The 17,839-nt window shown below is 41.9% G+C and overlaps 1 protein-coding gene across 7 annotated transcripts in view; it reads left to right on the top strand.

Annotated features, from left to right (window-relative positions):
• BMPR1B (bone morphogenetic protein receptor type 1B) overlaps window positions 1-17,839 on the top strand; it is a 338,903-nt gene that overhangs the window by 14,422 nt on the left and 306,642 nt on the right. The gene's annotated exons all lie outside the window — the stretch shown is intronic.

Here is a 17,839-nt window from a genome sequence, read left to right as displayed (position 1 = left end):
AACAAAACAAAAAACAAATTAGGCATCTGATTGTAAAATATATGGCTAGATGAAAGCCCATTAGAGTTAATGGGCAGAAAGAGGTGCCAATGCCTTTTCCCAGGCAATGTGTGAGAAGAGAAGATACAATGAAGTTGGTACAATGTTTTCCTAGTTCAGTTCTTAGCAAGGAGTGTGGAATGTTCCCAGGTGAGCAGTGGACTTGGGGAAGGCTGCTGGTCACTAAGATCTCCAAAGCTGGGCTTTTAAATGTAAGCTTCCTCACTGACTTACTATTTTGCTTAAGGGAGCCCTTCCTTTGCTTGTCAGTTGGCTCAGTTGTCTAGTGGCATCACAAGTCATTTGAGCTTTTGCCCTTGTGCCTAACCATAATGTCTGTACCAGCTCCTTGGTGTATGCAGTATCAAGTGGTTTGATTTGGATCTCATGAAATAAACAAAGGGACACATCATGGGAAACATTAGTTGGAGCAGTTTAAAACTTACATGAGCCCACTATAAACCTCATGAGGAAATGCATTTGTAGAGGTTTTCTGGATTCCTTCCTAGCAAAGCTTAGCTTTGTCACAGAGCAGGTCATTTTAAATGAAGAATGCAGCCTTTCCTCTCCTGAAACCTGCCTTGCTGCAGGTTGTTGCCTTGTATTCTAGTGGTATGTGGTTGTGGTATGAAACAGCAGCACCAAGCAAAATATAATTTCTTGACTCAGGTAGATAGGATTTGCCCTTTTTAATTGCATTGCTGCCATGAATTTTAAATGTTTAAAGCATGAAGTCTTGGTCTTGTTCCATGTGTGAATAGAGCTATTGAACCATTGAGTCACTGTCTGGGTGAGTTCATGTAGCAATATTTGGTGGGAAATGTGGTAATAGCTTGAAAAGTGTTCATTTACTAATTACATCATCCTTTTCCTCAATGGTCCAGGTCATATATACACGCTTAGAATATATAGTGCTGAAAATGTGAAAAACAAAATAAGAAGCTAGCTTTGTCTTCTGCTTCTCACATTAGCACAATATGTATGGAGAATTATACTTCAGCTTAACACGGCTTGGATGCTACAGATATATTCTTAAATTAAATAGATTTGTGTTGTTTCCCCATTTCATTGAGAGTACTCAAAACCGTTCTGAACTCTTTAAAGGAACTGTGGGAACAAGTGTAATATGTAACGTGTTGGGGAGATTCATGTACCCAAACACCAAGGGACACATGGTAGAGATGTACGAGGAGCTGTTTGTCTGTAGTTCCCTGGCACGAGTACTGAATATTTGGAGACCCACACCAGTGTCAACTTGGCAAACACACCTGGTTCTGCAAAAGGTGAATTGGACTTAACTCTGTTCAGGTCTTTCTTCTTTTTCCTAACTCACCTAGCCATAACAGCTGCCTGGTTAAACATGGTTTATTTGTGCTAAGTGGATCCTAGATGTTAGAACAAGTCTATATTCAGCTTTCCCAGCACAGTGTGCCAGCAAGGAAGGCAGCTGATCAATCTCAGCTACGATTTGTTTATCCATATGCACCGTTGCTTAGGACAATAGTGCATCCGCAGATCCTTCCACAAGTCTTTGATCCCCTGGAAGCACAGAAGCATATCAAGTTAGCAAAGGCAAGATTTCATACTTCTATTTCCCCACGAAGATAAGAACATAAAAGAATCCTGCCGGATCAGGCCAGTGGCCCATCTAGTCCAGCATCCTGTTCTCACAGTGGCCAACCAGGTGCCTGGGGGAAGCCCGCAAGCAGGACCCGAGTGCAACAACACTCTCCCCTCCTGAGGCTTCCAGCAACTGGTTTTCAGAAGCATGCTGCCTCTGACTAGGGTGGCAGAGCACAGCCATCACGGCTCGTAGCCATTGATAGCCCTGTCCTCCATTAATTTGTCTAATCTTCTTTTAAAGCCATCCAAGCTGGTGGCCATTACTGCATCTTGTGGGAGCAAATCCCATAGTTTAACTATGCGCTGAGTCAAGAAGTACTTCCTTTTGTCTGTCCTGAATCTTCCAACATTCAGCTTCTTTGAATGTCCACGAGTTCTAGTATTATGAGAGAGGGAGAAAAACTTTTCTCTATCCACTTTCTCAATGCCATGCATAATTTTATACACTTCTATCATGTCTCCTCTGACCCGCCTTTTCTCTAGACTAAAGCCCCAAATGCTGCAACCTTTCCTCATAAGGGAGTTGCTTATGAAAGATTTCATACTCTTCTTTTTTTTCCTTTGCTGTTGACATTCTGCTTGATCCTTTGGCCTAATTTTCAAAGATGAAACCATTACAAATTGTGAGGACTCAGCACCTTTTGAAAACTTAGGGAATTGTGAAGAGTTTGTTCTCAGCTGAATCCCCTTTGAAAGAGGGATTAAAACCCAAGCTGACAGATTGTGACAAAAACATACTAGGAGTGGGATGATGAAATCTTTATTTATTTATTACATTTACACTCCGCCTTTCTTTTCATGATAGAAACCCAAGGCTGCTTACATATGGTTCCCAGGCGGTCTCCCTTCCAAGCAGTGACCAGACCTGACTCTGCTTAGCTTCAGTAGGGAGCTGGCCTTATGTGCCTTCAGACCATAGCCTGGGATCTTGTGATTTAATGGCAAAGATGTTGTATTGCATTCATGAAGATGGGAGAGGCTGTTCATATCCATGCTTTTCCTATGACTGACTCATGTAAGATATTAGCTGTTCAGACTACTGGGAACAATTGCCTTGCGTATGCTTGCAGCAGCAGGATCTTCTTCAAAAAGTGTGCTGTGAAAAATATTATTAAACATTTGAATTGCTTGACTTTTCTGCATCTAGGCACAGCATGCTGAGTGGTGTGGAGATAAGTACCATCACATTTCTTAGTGGATTATGTTTGTGTGCCCTCGGGAGTTTCCATTTCCCTATAGAAGAACCTTACACAAATTCACCTTGCATATTTTGTAATCAAATGTGACTCTGCTTGAATCAGTGAATTTGTGGGTATGGGTGTGATCTGTGTGTTTTGTTTTCACTTGACTCACTAACACACAATATTCCGAAGTGATTGTACTGCAGCTGTGTGGACAAGTTCAGATAATGGGGATGCATTTTTTTTAAAGAAGAGAGTATGTGCATTTTCGAACTAGAGACAGAAGGAAACAAATTTAATGAAAATAAGAATTCCTACCTCCTGACTCCTACCCTCCACATGTTAGCTAAATCATTACCTGCCCTGAAGTCTTCTAGAAATAGTAGCTAAGAGAGCTGTCAAAAGATAAGAAGCCAAGCTCTTCTGCACCACCCCCCTTCTGTAATTTGATCTTTGGGGTATGTGCGGCAAATGATTCATTGGTTCTTATCACACCAGTGCCATGTAAAGTGTTGGGCTTGGTCCAGAGAGACCTTGGTTCAAATTCCCACTCAGCTGTAAAAACCACAGGGTGACCTTTGCCCAGTTACTCTCTTTCTGGAAGTCAGTGTGAAGGTAAAGTGGGGAATAATGTACATACCCCGACCTCACTGGAGCAAGCATGGGAGAGAAATGACAATCATGGGGCTGACTCCAGTTGTCGTTGGTCTGGCACACAAAATGGGAATTACCCTTGATTTGGTCTTTGTTCCAGGTAGCATGGCTGGTGGTCCAGTAAAATGCTGCCCTGGGCTCCTGCTGGGAGGAAGGGTGGGATGTAAATACATAAAATGGAGGTTCAGAGTGACCCCATTATCACATTGAGGATAGTAACTCATCTTCAGAACAATCTTGATTCCATGGTTATGGAAGTTCCCAGTGAGGCCTCCAATATTATATATCCTACTGGGATCAATTTCAGTTGAGTTGGTAAGGCAGGCAATTAGAGCATTGGCATTTAGGTGCCTGCTTAAAAATTCACTTTTCTCTCAGGGGTTATCCAGCTATGTTTATACATTCTTTTCATTTAATGATCTGTAATTTATTTAGTGTTTGTTTTATGAAAGTAATTTTGTTGTTGGTTTTATGCTGTACACTGCCATATTTTTCTTAAAGTTGGCAGTAATGAAAAAAATGCAGTAAAATATAAATACGATGGTTGTATAACACTACAAATAATTTCCAGAGTAGGAGTGGGTGGTGATACCATGCCCCAGGAGGGACTTAATACTGGGAACGATCTATCGTCCCCCTGATCAAAATGCTCAGGCAGACCTTGAGATGAGATATGAAATTGAGGAAGCATCCAAACTAGGAAATGTGGTAGTAATGGGTAACTTCAACTACCCGGACATAGACTGGCCGCATATGTGTTCCAGTCATGACAAAGAAGCAAAGTTTCTAGATATTCTAAATGACTATTCCCTAGACCAGTTGGTCATGGAACCGACCAGAGGGACGGCAACCCTGGACTTAATCCTCAGTGGGGACCGGGACCTGGTGCGAGATGTAAGTGTTGTTGAACCGATTGGGAGCAGTGACCACAGTGCTATTAAATTAAACATACATGTAACTGGCCAATTGCCAAGAAAATCCAACACGGTCACATTTGACTTCAAAAGAGGAAACTTCACAAAAATGAGGGGATTGGTAAAAAGAAAGCTGAAAAACAAAGTCCAGAGGGTCACATCACTCGAAGATGCTTGGAAGTTGTTTAAAAACACTATATTAGAAGCTCAACTGGAGTGCATACCGCAGATCAGAAAAGGTACCGCCAGGGCCAAGAAGATGCCAGCATGGTTAACGAGCAAAGTCAAGGAAGCTCTTAGAGGCAAAAAGTCTTCCTTCAGAAAATGGAAGTCTTGTCCGAATGAAGAAAATAAAAAAGAACACAAACTCTGGCAAAAGAAATGCAAGAAGACAATAAGGGATGCTAAAAAAGAATTTGAAGAGCACATTGCTAAGAACATAAAAACCAACAACAAAAAATTCTATAAATACATTCAAAGCAGGAGACCATCTAGGGAGGTGATTGGACCCTTGGATGATAAGGGAGTCAAAGGTGTACTAAAGAACGATAAGGAGATTGCAGAGAAGCTAAATGAATTCTTTGCATCTGTCTTCACAGTGGAAGATATAGGGCAGATCCCTGAACCTGAACTACCATTTGCAGGAAGGGATTCTGAGGAACTAAGACAAATAGTGGTAACAAGAGAGGAAGCTCTAGGCTTAATGAACAATATAAAAACTGACAAATCACCGGGCCCGGATGGCATCCACCCGAGAGTTCTGAAAGAACTCAAATGTGAAATTGCTGATCTGCTAACTAAAATATGTAACTTGTCCCTCGGGTCCTCCTCCGTGCCTGAGGACTGGAAAGTGGCAAATGTAACACCAATCTTCAAAAAGGGATCCAGAGGGGATCCCGGAAATTACAGGCCAGTTAGCTTAACTTCTGCCCCTGGAAAACTGGTAGAAAGTATTATTAAAGCTAGATTAACTAAGCACATAGAAGAACAAGCCTTGCTGAAGCAGAGCCAGCATGACTTCTGCAAGGGAAAGTCCTGTCTCAGTAACCTATTAGAATTCTTTGAGAGTGTCAACAAGCATATAGATAGAGGTGATCCAGTGGACATAGTGTACTTAGACTTTCAAAAAGCGTTTGACAAGGTACCTCACCAAATACTTCTGAGGAAGCTTAGCAGTCATGGAATAAGAGGAGAGGTCCTCTTGTGGATAAGGAATTGGTTAAGAAGCAGAAAGCAGAGAGTAGAAATAAACGGGACAGTTCTCCCAATGGAGGGCTGTAGAAAGTGGAGTCCCTCAAGGATCGGTATTGGGACCTGTACTTTTCAACTTGTTCATTAATGACCTAGAATTAGGAGTGAGCAGTGAAGTGGCCAAGTTTGCTGACGACACTAAATTGTTCAGGGTTGTTAAAACAAAGAAGGATTGCGAAGGGCTCCAAAAAGACCTCTCCAAACTGAGTGAATGGGCGGAAAAATGGCAAATGCAATTCAATATAAACAAGTGTAAAATTATGCATATTGGAGCAAAAAATCTGAATTTCACATATACGCTCATGGGGTCTGAACTGGCGGTGACCGACCAGGAGAGAGACCTCGGGGTTATAGTGGACAGCACGATGAAAATGTCGACCCAGTGTGCGGCAGCTGTGAAAAAGGCAAATTCCATGCTAATTAGGAAAGGTATTGAAAATAAAACAGCCGATATCATAATGCCATTGTATAAATCTATGGTGCGGCCGCATTTGGAATACTGTGTACAGTTCTGGTCGCCTCATCTCAAAAAGGATATTCTAGAGTTGGAAAAGGTTCAGAAGAGGGCAACCAGAATGATCAAGGGGATGGAGCGACTCCCTTACGAGGAAAGGTTGCAGCATTTGGGGCTTTTTAGTTTAGAGAAAAGACGGGTCAGAGGTGACATGATAGAAGTGTATAAAATTATGCATGGCATTGAGAAAGTGAAAACCAGTTGCCGGAAGCCTCAGGAGGGGAGAGTGTTGTTGCACTCGGGTCCTGCTTGCGGGCTTCCCCCAGGCACCTGGTTGGCCACTGTGAGAACAGGATGCTGGACTAGATGGGCCACTGGCCTGATCCAGCAGGCTCTTCTTATGTTCTTATGTTCTTAGTGGGGAGCCTTAGGCTCATGGGCCAAATGTCTGCCTCCAGGGCTCTCTGTCTGTCAGGGCTCTCTGGGACTTTCCCCAGGCCACACCTCTTCTTCTCAGGCCACACCCCTCAGTATCCTTGCTTTATATCCCTTGCTTTGTATCACCACTGGCATGAGTGGCTGGAAGGTTGCTCAAGAGGGAATGTGGTCTTGGTCTGAACAGATTTCCATACCCTTGTTCTAGATATCTGATTTAGTTTTCTTTATGTGCTTTTCCACATTTGGGTCCCATTTTTAGGAATATCAAGTTTAAGCGTCTCTTGGTTTCCAGTATTTCTTGTTTGTTTGTTCTTAATTTTTTCTCATTTTGTACACATTTGCACTCAACGTGACTTACAAAATTTTAGAGGCAAAAGTTTACAGTAATTATACTTTAAAAGTAAGAGTGAGAGTGGTAAGTGACGGTAACACAGCCAAAGCTCTGCTCACGGCCGGAGTTCGATTCCAATGGAAGGAGGAAGTCGAATCTCCGGTAAAAGGGGTCGAGGTCCACTCAGCCTTCCATCCATCTGTGGTCAGTAAAATGAGTACCTGGCACATGCTGGGGGGTAAATAAAGGCCGGGGAAGGAACTGGCAAACCCACCCCATATATACGGTCTGCTTAGTAAATGTTGCAAGACGGCACCCTGAGAGTCGGAAACGACTCGCGCTATAAGTGTGGGCACACCTTTACCTTTTTAAAGTATAATTACTGTATAATCCCATTGCTTATAATCCAGTACAACCTGCAACCAGCAAAACAATAACAGCAAAACAATGTTCTGTGTTAACTGCAGCAATTATTGAAGTCTGCAAAGAATTTAATGATGCAGGAACATGAAATCCCTATTAATCTAAGAAGCACACTAGGAATTGGGTGAGATAGAAAATGGGTAAGGAGGCCCCCCTCTGTGCCACACATTTTGCCCCACATTTTGTTGCATGGCTCATGACTGATTCTGTTTTTTATTCTGGAACTTACATTTATGAAAACAAGAAGAGGAATGCATCATGTAAAAGCAGAACACTTTAAAAGTCCTTTCTCACGTGCATGCTGAGAGATAATCGCCTAATAGCACAAGCTTAAAAGCAGACACTTGCAGACCAGAATCGCCTCTCTTGGGAGGCCATTCTACAGCCACAAGCAAGAAGCACCCCACCCCAGCATTTCTGCAATCTACACATCCGTGGGAGGTGGGAAAGCAGGCAGAGCTTCAGAAGCAGAGCAATATCCGCAAGCAGGTTAATAGGGGAGGATTCCAATATGAGAATTTAAGAAATAAGTTGGAATATGTCTGACCTATGTAACTCAGGATTGCTTGTCCACCCCAGCAAAATGCAGCATGTGAGGCATTTATATATATATATATATATATATATATATATATATATAACAAAATGTATATACTGCTTGATTGTGGAAAAAACTCTAAGCTGTTTACAAAAAACATAAATATGATGAATGAAAACAGTTAAAATAAGTAATTAAAATATTTCTTAAAATCAATTAAAATGAGAGTAAACAGCTGTACAGGTGGGACTGCAGTTTGGAGTGGTCCTGTTCAGGGTTTCTTCCAGCCAGTCAGTCATGTCCGCTTCCAGGTATTCCATTCAGATTGGAATTCCAGTTCTATTGGGGCTTTCTGTCCCTCCCCCAATAATCACTTAGCATTCCATAGCCACTGACATGCTCAACCCTCATTGGACTGTTTTGAGCTGTTGTTCCCCCCCCCCCTGCAAACCTTGAGAACATAAGAAGAGCCTGGTGGATCAGGCCAATGGCCCATCTAGTCCAGCATCCTATTCTCACAACAGCCAAGCAGATGCCTGTGGGAAGCCCCCAAGCAGGACCTGAGTGCAAGGAGCACTCTCCCCTCCTGCAGCTTCCAGCAACTGGTTTTCAGAAGCATAATGCCTCTGACTATGGTGGCAAAGCACAGCCGTCATGGTTAGTAGCCGTTGATAGCCTTATCCTCCATGAATTTGTCTAACCTTTTTATAAAGCCATCCAAGTTGGTGGGCATCACTGCCTCTTGTGGGAGTGAATTCCACAGTTTAACTATGTGCTGTCCTGAATCTTCCAACATTCAGCTTCATTGAATGTCTGTGAGTTCTAGTGTTATGAGAGAGGGAGAAAACCTTTTCTCTTTCAATTTTTCCAAGCCATGCATAATTGTATACATTTCTGCCATGTCACCTCTTTTCCGCCTTTTCTCTAAACTAAAACACCCCAAATGCTGTAACCGTTCCTCATAGGGGAGTCGCTCTATCCCCTTGATCATTCTGGTTCCCCTTTTCTGAACCTTTTCCACCTCTGTAATATCCTTTTTGAGGTGAGGTGACCAGAACTGTACACAGTATTCCAATTCCATAGATTTATACAACGGCATTATGATATTGACAGTTTTATTTGCAGTACCTTTCCTAATGATGCCTAGCATGAAATTTACCTTTTTCACAGCTTCTGTACACGGGGTCGACATTGTCATCGAGCTATCCACTACGACCCCAAGGTCTCGTTCCTGGTCAGTCGCCACCAGTTCCTGGTGTTTCCGGGATTGCTGATACCTTCCTCTTGTGTGTGGGTGGTGCTGTTTTAGCTGCAAAAGGATCCACAATTTGTTTCCTATTATATATAGTGCTGCCCTGGGCTCCTATTGGGAGAAAGGGCAGGATATAAATCTAATAAATAAATAAATAAACTATATAAGACTGCAATTTGTCAGACATCTATTTTTCTAGTCCCAGGTAAACAGCAAAACTCTGAAGTTTATTGAGGCCCTGTTGGACTCAATATGATACCTAGATAGTAGGCTACATTTGGCTTGGGAAAGGGGAAATCTCAGTTGTGTAGGCCAGGTATAATATGTGGTTTTGTAAAAAGAAACTGGGAAATCCAGAGTCAGCATCTGCTGTTTAGAAGTTCACTAAACCAAAAGTGGTGGTGGTGTCAAATTTAAAGGCTAGTATTTCCAGTGGAATTCGGACACTGATTATTTTTCTATAAAGTTTGACAATTCCATATGATAAAAAAACATTGTTTGTTAGACTCTTCAAAAAAGGTATTTTTGGCATTTTATTAATAATCATTAATAGCCAATAAAGTCGTCCTGTTCACACAAGGACTTCCGCTTGTGCAGTGGGACTTGCCCTCTATATCTTCTCCCCATGTGCCCCCAAATCTGTTCTAGGAGTTTCCCCAACTCTTTGGAGCATATTTGTGGTGCACACACAGAGAGAGGAGAGGGAGAGAAAGTTCTATTGTGCACATGGAAGTCCTTGCATGAACTGGATGACTTTGTTGGATACAACCCTAAATGAATTGGGGGGGGTTGGGGGGAAGAAACATTGCTTTTCTTTTAAAATGGTACTAGTTCAGTAATGATCTGCTTGACACTTTTGTCATCCTGGCACCAGATAAAGACCCACTTGTTTGTCTGGGATTTTTGTAGGAGATTAGTGTTAGTGCTGCTGCTGTAAAGTAAGGAGATGTATGTGCCATATTTTTACTTGCTCTTTATAGATTGTATGTGAATTGTTTTAGAGTTTTTATTGTATTGTGCCCTGCCCTGGGATTGTATGATGAAGGGCGGGCTAGAGATCAACAAGCATTTCCAGGACCACACCTTCTCATACATCTACAATTATGAGAATTAAAACTTTGCTTTATTTTTTAAAAAATGGAAAACTAAAGGTTGAGAGAGTTGTGCACAAGAATCAGGTTCTGTCTTGGGAGAAATGTTCAGCAATACAATCAGATCCCCAGCTAATGTTACCATCAAATGGTGTTTCATTGCAACCTTAAAGGGCTTGCTATCAATTTTGTTTTCTTAAGATGTGACCTTTCTTTGTGGAATCCCTGTTCAGGTGTTTTCTTTAGGGAACTTTTTTTTAAGTATTAAGTTTAAGACTGCCTTTAGTGAAGGTGTGTCTTGGGTGTGTTGCTGTTGTTTTAAGAGTTCATTTGAGAAACTCCTTTAATCTATTACAAAAGGTTGTACGACATTTGTTGTTTCAGTGGATTCATGTTATTTGTATTGAGAATGGTTTTTTCCAAGGTATCGCCCAGTTTGACAAGCCCCAAATCCAACCTATTTTGTTTTGTCTGCTTCTGTTTTAAGAATTAAAAATTCGGTGATAACTATGGATAAACTATAGTCAAAGTTAAATACATTAAAATTCCATTGATATCAGTATATTCTCATTCATTTTCTCTCATTAAATCAATGAGACTGAAAAGAGCTGAATTCCATATGGCTCATGCCCCTTTATTTTCTAGTTTAGATTTGATTCAGATACTTACTTTCCTGATGTGGTTGGATATGCATAAAACGAGCTATCATTTGAAAGGATCTAACAGTGTGTGATGGATTTCATTGCCAGGCTTTCAACCAGTTGCAAAAATCCTGCAAAGTGAAAACAGTGTAACACTTAAAGAGTTGAAAGTATATGCAATCACTTGATCATAGACAACAGTCATTGGGAGTAGTTAAAAATCAGTGGGCACCTAGTTCAGCTTTCTACAGGACATTTTATATCTGAGGTATGTGTGTATATGTACCCTTTCAACAGATCCCTTGCCAACCTTTTCTTGTAAATGTCTGAAGAAGAGACATCCACAACCATGGCAACTCAATGTTCTTCCAGTTCAGAAGTTCTTCCTAATGTTTAATCTAAATCTTCCTACAAGCGGCTTCATGCTGCTGCTGCTGCTGCTGCTGCTTTTGGCAGTTAGGGTAAACAGTTTTCCGCTTCTCCTATCACCTGTAGCTTACTTTAAAATTTAACTCTCAAAAATCTGCAAAGGGAAGTAATTTAAATAGTGCCCTGAGTATACATTATATGTGAAACCCAAAGGGAAAAATGCACCAATAACACATGGAATATCTTGCAACTATTTCCCCTTACAAATGAAAGTATGGGCAACATTTACTAAGGCTCACAAGAGCCATATAATATTGCATGAGGGTCTGGGTCCGAATGTGTTGCCCCTGATCTAAATTAGCAAACCTCTTGGTTTATAGTCTGAGTTTCTCTTTCTGATAACATAAGATCCATTCAGGGGAAGGACCACAGCTGTGTGGTAGAGCAACTGCTTTGCTTGTGCAACGTCCAAGGTTGAATCCCCTGCATTTCCAGGTAGGACTGGGAAAGACTCCTCTCTGAAACCCCAGAGAGCCACTGCCAGTCAGTGTAGCTAGTACTAAGCTTGATAGACCAATGATCTGTCATGGTATAAGGCAGCTTCCTACATGCACTTCTCCATGATTTCCTGTGGAGGGTTCATGCCTTGGCAGAGAATCTCATGGGAGTGTTGTATAACACAATGGCTACATTTGGGGACCTCTACCTGGTGAAGATAAGATAGCATTTGTTGCATTTTGAGAAAGCACCATCATAATTATACAGATTATTTTGGGAAAGTATATAGACTCTACATGAAAGTGCCAGTTTAGACAGTCAGAGTGCCCATGAGATCCTTGTTGCCAGCCTCCATGTCCCCATTGGTGATTGCTTGGGAGCCACCAAGTGTCTGGCTGGTATTAGCACTGCTGTATGCCATCGACCCTCTTACATCCCAAGCTGGTATCTCAGCTGCTTACATCTTTCTGAGATTTGTCCTGAGGTTGTTTTTTAATTTTTAATTTTTTAAAAAATGAAGGTCCTGCTTGTGGGCTTCCCATGGGCATCTGGTTGGCCACTATGAGAACAGGATGCTGGACTAAATGGGCCTTTAGCCTGATCAAACGGGGCTCTTATGTTGGTATTGTTCTAATCCCCATTCCTCAAATTCAGAATCAACTGTGCAAAAAGAGACTGTTTCTTATCGTCACATTCTCTAGCCACTACTGTGGTCACAGAAAGTGTGCTACACTCTGCTATTCAAACTCTTTGTCTGGTTTCTTCAAACACTACATTTTGCAGGCATTCACAGAGCTTGGAAGATTACTTTTAAAAAGGAATAAATTACAATTACTGTTACATGGACCCCAAAACGGAATAAATTACCATTACAGTTACAGTTGTTCTGAAAGGAATTTTCTGAAAGGAACTTGCCCACATCACTGCACATGTTTTTATCTACTTATTTGCTTTTGACATATTTAGCTGCCTCTGCTTTTGCTAAGTGCTTGCTTTTTAGTGACATGTGCCAGCCAGTAAGAACGGTGATGGCACAAGAGGAATGTGAGCAAGGCAGCTGGTGGCCTGTGGTGCTGACAAGAGAAGAGGTACTGGCAGCCAGGGAACTGATTAATTAGTAAGGCCAGCATCCTTTTCCAGAGCCAGAAGAAAAGATTTCTGATGTGGTTTCCAGCATCATGCAAATCAACTGTCCTGTGTGTGTTCACATCATCCACATACCAGTGATGGCTACAAATGATGAGTGCTGGGCACATCTTCAGTAATTTCACTGTATGGGCTATGCATCTACCTTTTAATGAGTCAATGGCACTTTCTAGCCTGGCACGGAAGCAAAAATAATTGCTGATTTTAGCATACATTCCAGTGTCGGTTTTTCTTACTTCACACAGGCTCTGCTGCACTTGGTTTCCCCATTTCCCCAGTGCTTGAAGTGAGGGAATACCATTGGAGTTCTTTTTAGGTGGGCCTTAAAGGATCCCACTTCTTTCCAACAAATGTTCTTGAGCCTGGCCTAATTGGAATGAAACCATTCCAGTTCCTATCCTCTTGCACTGCATGGCCTTCATACTTTGGGCAGTCACTAGAGTCGCTGTTTCTTATGTTGGATCTTGACCTCTCCCGTTGCCTTCACAGACATTTTGGTTTGGCAAGGCTTGAGACCAAACGTTATAACAAGTTAATAGCTAGACACATAAAGAACACATTGTCATTTCATCCCTCCCTTTCTTCTGAGAATTTAAAGCAAATAAGAATGACTAACAGAGGTTTCATGCCATATGATAGTGCTTATACATTTTCAAGGAATGCTCAGACTGGGTACAAGGCTGCCTTTGTATATGCCAGAAGTTTGCTCTCTGTCTCTGTGTGTGTGCACGCACATGTGTATGTGCATGCACCTGTAAGTGAGAATAATACTGGAAGAAATTGCTCTCTGTTGGAGAGGGTGAATGCAAAACAAGGAAAAATGGTCAGTTTTATCTAAACAAAAGAGAGAAAAGCAGGTTACAACATTTACTAGTTTCATTTCTAGGGCGCAGGGTTATTGTAGGTTCCATCGCCGCTATCCTTATTTCAGAAGATGTCCTGAACCGACATTTGGGCCTGGTTGTCTCAGACAGTTGGGCTGATATACTGTATCACTCCAGATTACAGATTCCCCCCCCCCAAAATCCCTGCACAGAGTGAGCTAGATGTTGGGAAGAATAAGGTTCTAGACTTAATTTTTCCCTTGACATGCAAGGTTTTTTTCCTAATGAGCAAGGAGCTAATTTGTATGAGTGGGTATTCCATCATGTGAGCGCATATCTGTAGTCTGAAGTGGTACAGCCTGGGAGAGGTTTAATACCTCCTCTGCTGTTGGTGAGTTAGCCTTGGACTCCTAATTAAGTTAATCCAGGGGAGAGTTTAGGGCATGGGTTTCACTTAATGTCTGCTTTGGGGTCAGAGCACGGGAAATAGCAATGCCTTGCTATCTCATGGCTTTTTGTGCCTCTTGAGGGGGATTGGAGATGCTCCAGTTGGCTAGGAATTCAGCCACTTCTTCCAGCTGTAGTCTGAGGTCTTGAAGTACTTGGCTTAATTTTATGCAGGTGCTGAGTAGGGAGAAAAGGGGTGGCAGGGAGAAAAAGGGGTGTGTGTGAGAGAGAACAGCCCAACAGATTACCCCTGTGGGGAAAGTTGTTGTGTTCATTCCCTTCTCTCCCATTGCAGCTGGTCAGTGGAGGAACACCTTCTGCCTCTGGCCCCATATTTGAGAGATGTGATTTTGAGACTTGCTGCAAAGCCATGTTTTGGCTGGGGAAGATGTTGCTGGAGCTGGCTTGATAGCACAGCTCTCTTTCCTCCCCTTTCCAGTTTCAGCTGGTGCCCAACCCCTGCCCTTGGTTCACTGTGAGTTTTACTGGGTACCGGTTTTGTTTGGAACTATGTAGAAATTTTTCCTACTTATGTTCTGATTGGCTTTGGATGCTTGGGCCTTGTCAGGGTGGGTTAATTCAGGCACTGCGGGTTTTGTTTGTCTTTCCACAGATATATACTGTAGGGTTAGATAAAATGTGAATGCAGAAGAAAAAACTGGTGAGCACCTTGAAGCATTTTCTAGGAAATAAAGAAGTGCATCTTCATATCTGCCCATCAGTGGCACAAGGCTAGAGACAGGAACGCCTCCTTGAAGACTGGCCAACTCACCCACCCAGTGTTCCAAGGCAGGAGTGGTGTGTGTGAGGTGGACAGAATTCCCTTGGCACAATTAATGGGCCAACAGTGAAGGGCTAGGAACTGGGAGGCCCTGATTTAATGGACTTGGCCCAAAATCTAAGGCAGGGGTGTTATGCTGCTATGCCTCAGATTTATAGTCTCCCACCCTAAGTAAAAAGAGTTCACATAGCAATTGTTACCTGTTTGCAGATCATTTCCATTTATTAAACAAAATGTGTTGCTATTCTAAATCTCAAGTACTGTTGTCACATCTTCTTTTTGTTTGTGGATGTGTCTGTCTGTGGACTGCCCATGAGCATCTTGTTGGCAACTGTGAGAACAGGGTGCCAGGCTAGGTGGGCTTTGGTCTGATCCAGCAGGACTCTTCTTGCCTTCTTATGAATGTGGCCCTCGGCAGAAAAAAGGCAATGCTATATGGTTGTTTTTTATGAATTGATATTGTCTATATTCTAACTGGCACAGTTCAAGTGTAGAAGTATTAACAAACATGGAGGTATACCACTAAATTGCTTACCTTCTCCAATAACCAGTTCTTCAACCACTTAAAGCCTGTATGTTCAAAAACTGAGCTAAATATATGTGTCTTGCTTAGTATTACAGTTTATGCAATGTGGAAACTATTTTCTTGCACATGGACCTAAGTGGTGAACCTTGCATTTGATCCAATTAGAATTTTCTCCATTGACCGAATGGGAGACTCCAAAATGTTTAACTTGGCTATATATCTCAAACAGGTCTCCTTTTTCTTGGTCTTCAGTAAAGAAATAGAACTGTGAATATTCCAGGTCGTGTGCTATGCCTCCTGAATTAATGCCTAAGAAGTGCCCAGAAGTTGGTGCATTAATTCAGAAGTCAGTACCTCTATTGTCTAGCAGGGTATGGAAGACAAAGAAGAAGTTGCAGAATGGGAAAATGTTCCCTGTTATATCTAGCTATTGGTGCTGGTATATCTGCTTCTAATGCCAGATCGCATTCTGTATTGAAAGCAACACTGTGGTTCAGGTGTATTCAGATAAAGTGAATTAACTGTGCATTTTCCCATTAAGGACAACCCAACCGCCTCCTTTCCTCTTCCCTTGAACTAGAGGAAACCAGTGTATAGATCCCTGTTGAATAAATCTTTACCGCACATGTTGAGCCTGAATTAGTAATCAAGGTTTAATAACTCCATCAATAGTGGCTGGTGCCTGTTGGGATTGGTAGAGTGGAAGGCAGGGGGACCAACAGTAGGTGCAGCCAGACCCAGTGTCAGCAGAGCCATCTAATTCTAGTTTTGTCCCCGTCCTCGTCTCTGCTGAGTTCTACAAGGCCAAAAATGAGACGGAGGAGAAGGAGGTGGCTGATACATAGTGCTACTCTGTTGACTGCTTGTAAGGAAGAAGGCAGGCAGATGGGGGATGGCTGAGGGCAGACTAGAGGTTGGTGAGGCAATTTAGTTATTAGTCCTAATGGAGAAGCCTCCACTGAACTGTGGCCAGGATCCAAAGATTTATTTTAGGGACACCCAAGGATTTGATCATGCCATAGGGATTTTTCTTGGAAGAAATACCCATTCCTCCTCTACTTTATCACAAATTGCTTTTGAAAGACTCCTCAGATTTGCCAGGTGGTATGAGAGTTGCTCTTCAGGAAAAACAACCAAATGCCCCATTGGCCCATCTTATCCAGCATCCTCTTCTCACAGTGGCCAAGCAGATGCCTCTGGGACACTTGCAAGCAGGACCCAAGTGCAAGGGCACTCTCCTCTTCTGTGGTTTCCAGCAACTGGTATTCAGAAGCAAGCTGTGGAGAGCATAGTCATCATGGCTAATAGCCATTTATAGCCCTATCCTCCATAAATTTGCCTAATCCTGATGTGTGGTTCTTCATTTATTTATGTATTTATTTATAACATTTATATACCGCCCCATAGCCGAAGCTCTCTGGGCAGTTTACAGCAATTTGAATCCTGGCTTTAAATAATAATAATAATAATAATGTTGTTGTTGTTTGTTCCTCTATCCCATCCTTCCTCCAAAAGGAGCCTAGGGCAGCTAACAAAGATCAAACAAATAAAACAAACATAAAACAAGAGTTACAACCTATTTATAATAATGACAATGCAGCAATAAAACACAATGCAGCAAACAGCCACAGAATGGACTCTAAAACTCTCCTCTAGATATGTGCTGTGCCAAGAAGAAATTCTGGATGCACTTAAGGTTTCAGAGAGTCTTCTCCAAGTACAGCTGAAAAGCAACTCCCTCTCCATTTTGGATGTATATGAATTGAAAGCTTGCATACTCCTTCCCCACCAGAAGGGCATCCAATAAAAAAAGTATTGCCTTCCTGTTTTGCTCGTTCTTTGGGATCAGCATGGCAACAAAGACATCATTGTACCAGCCATTATGGAAAAGGAAAATGTTGTGCCGTTCTTACTTATGCATACAAGTGAATAAATGACCTCCTCCAGAGAACTGGGAAAAAATGGAGCATTTAGGTAGAATTCATGCAACCGGCCACTGAGAGGGATTACATTGACTAAACTTGACTAACAATTTCTTCCAATGTTTGTGTCTATTTATGCATGTATAATCTTCTCAGAGGGTGCTTTTTAAATGCGGTGCACATATTCTTTGCTGTGTAAGGTCCTTCCCAGCAAGCTAAAATTCTGTTATATATTTGTACATACAAAGCCACTATTTTGTTCTACACTTTACCTTATTTACAGTGGAATTTTCAAGCTAACACAATGCCTCTCTTAATCATATACCAACTCTCTTCTTAGAATAAATGCAAATTTAAATAATCTGAAGGGTGCTGATAAATTAATGTTCTTGTGGTGAGGTTAATTCTGTTGCAAGAGGAGCACAACAGTTCTTGCATAATGTTTCAGAGATCACGGTTCAGATTGATTCAGTCATCCTGTCGGTCCAGTTGACAC

This window comes from Rhineura floridana, chromosome 9 (assembly GCF_030035675.1).
Source record: "Rhineura floridana isolate rRhiFlo1 chromosome 9, rRhiFlo1.hap2, whole genome shotgun sequence".
NCBI classification, from domain to species: domain Eukaryota; kingdom Metazoa; phylum Chordata; class Lepidosauria; order Squamata; family Rhineuridae; genus Rhineura; species Rhineura floridana.
Note: the sequence above shows the minus strand (reverse complement) of the source record. Positions and strands in the feature narration are given on the sequence as shown.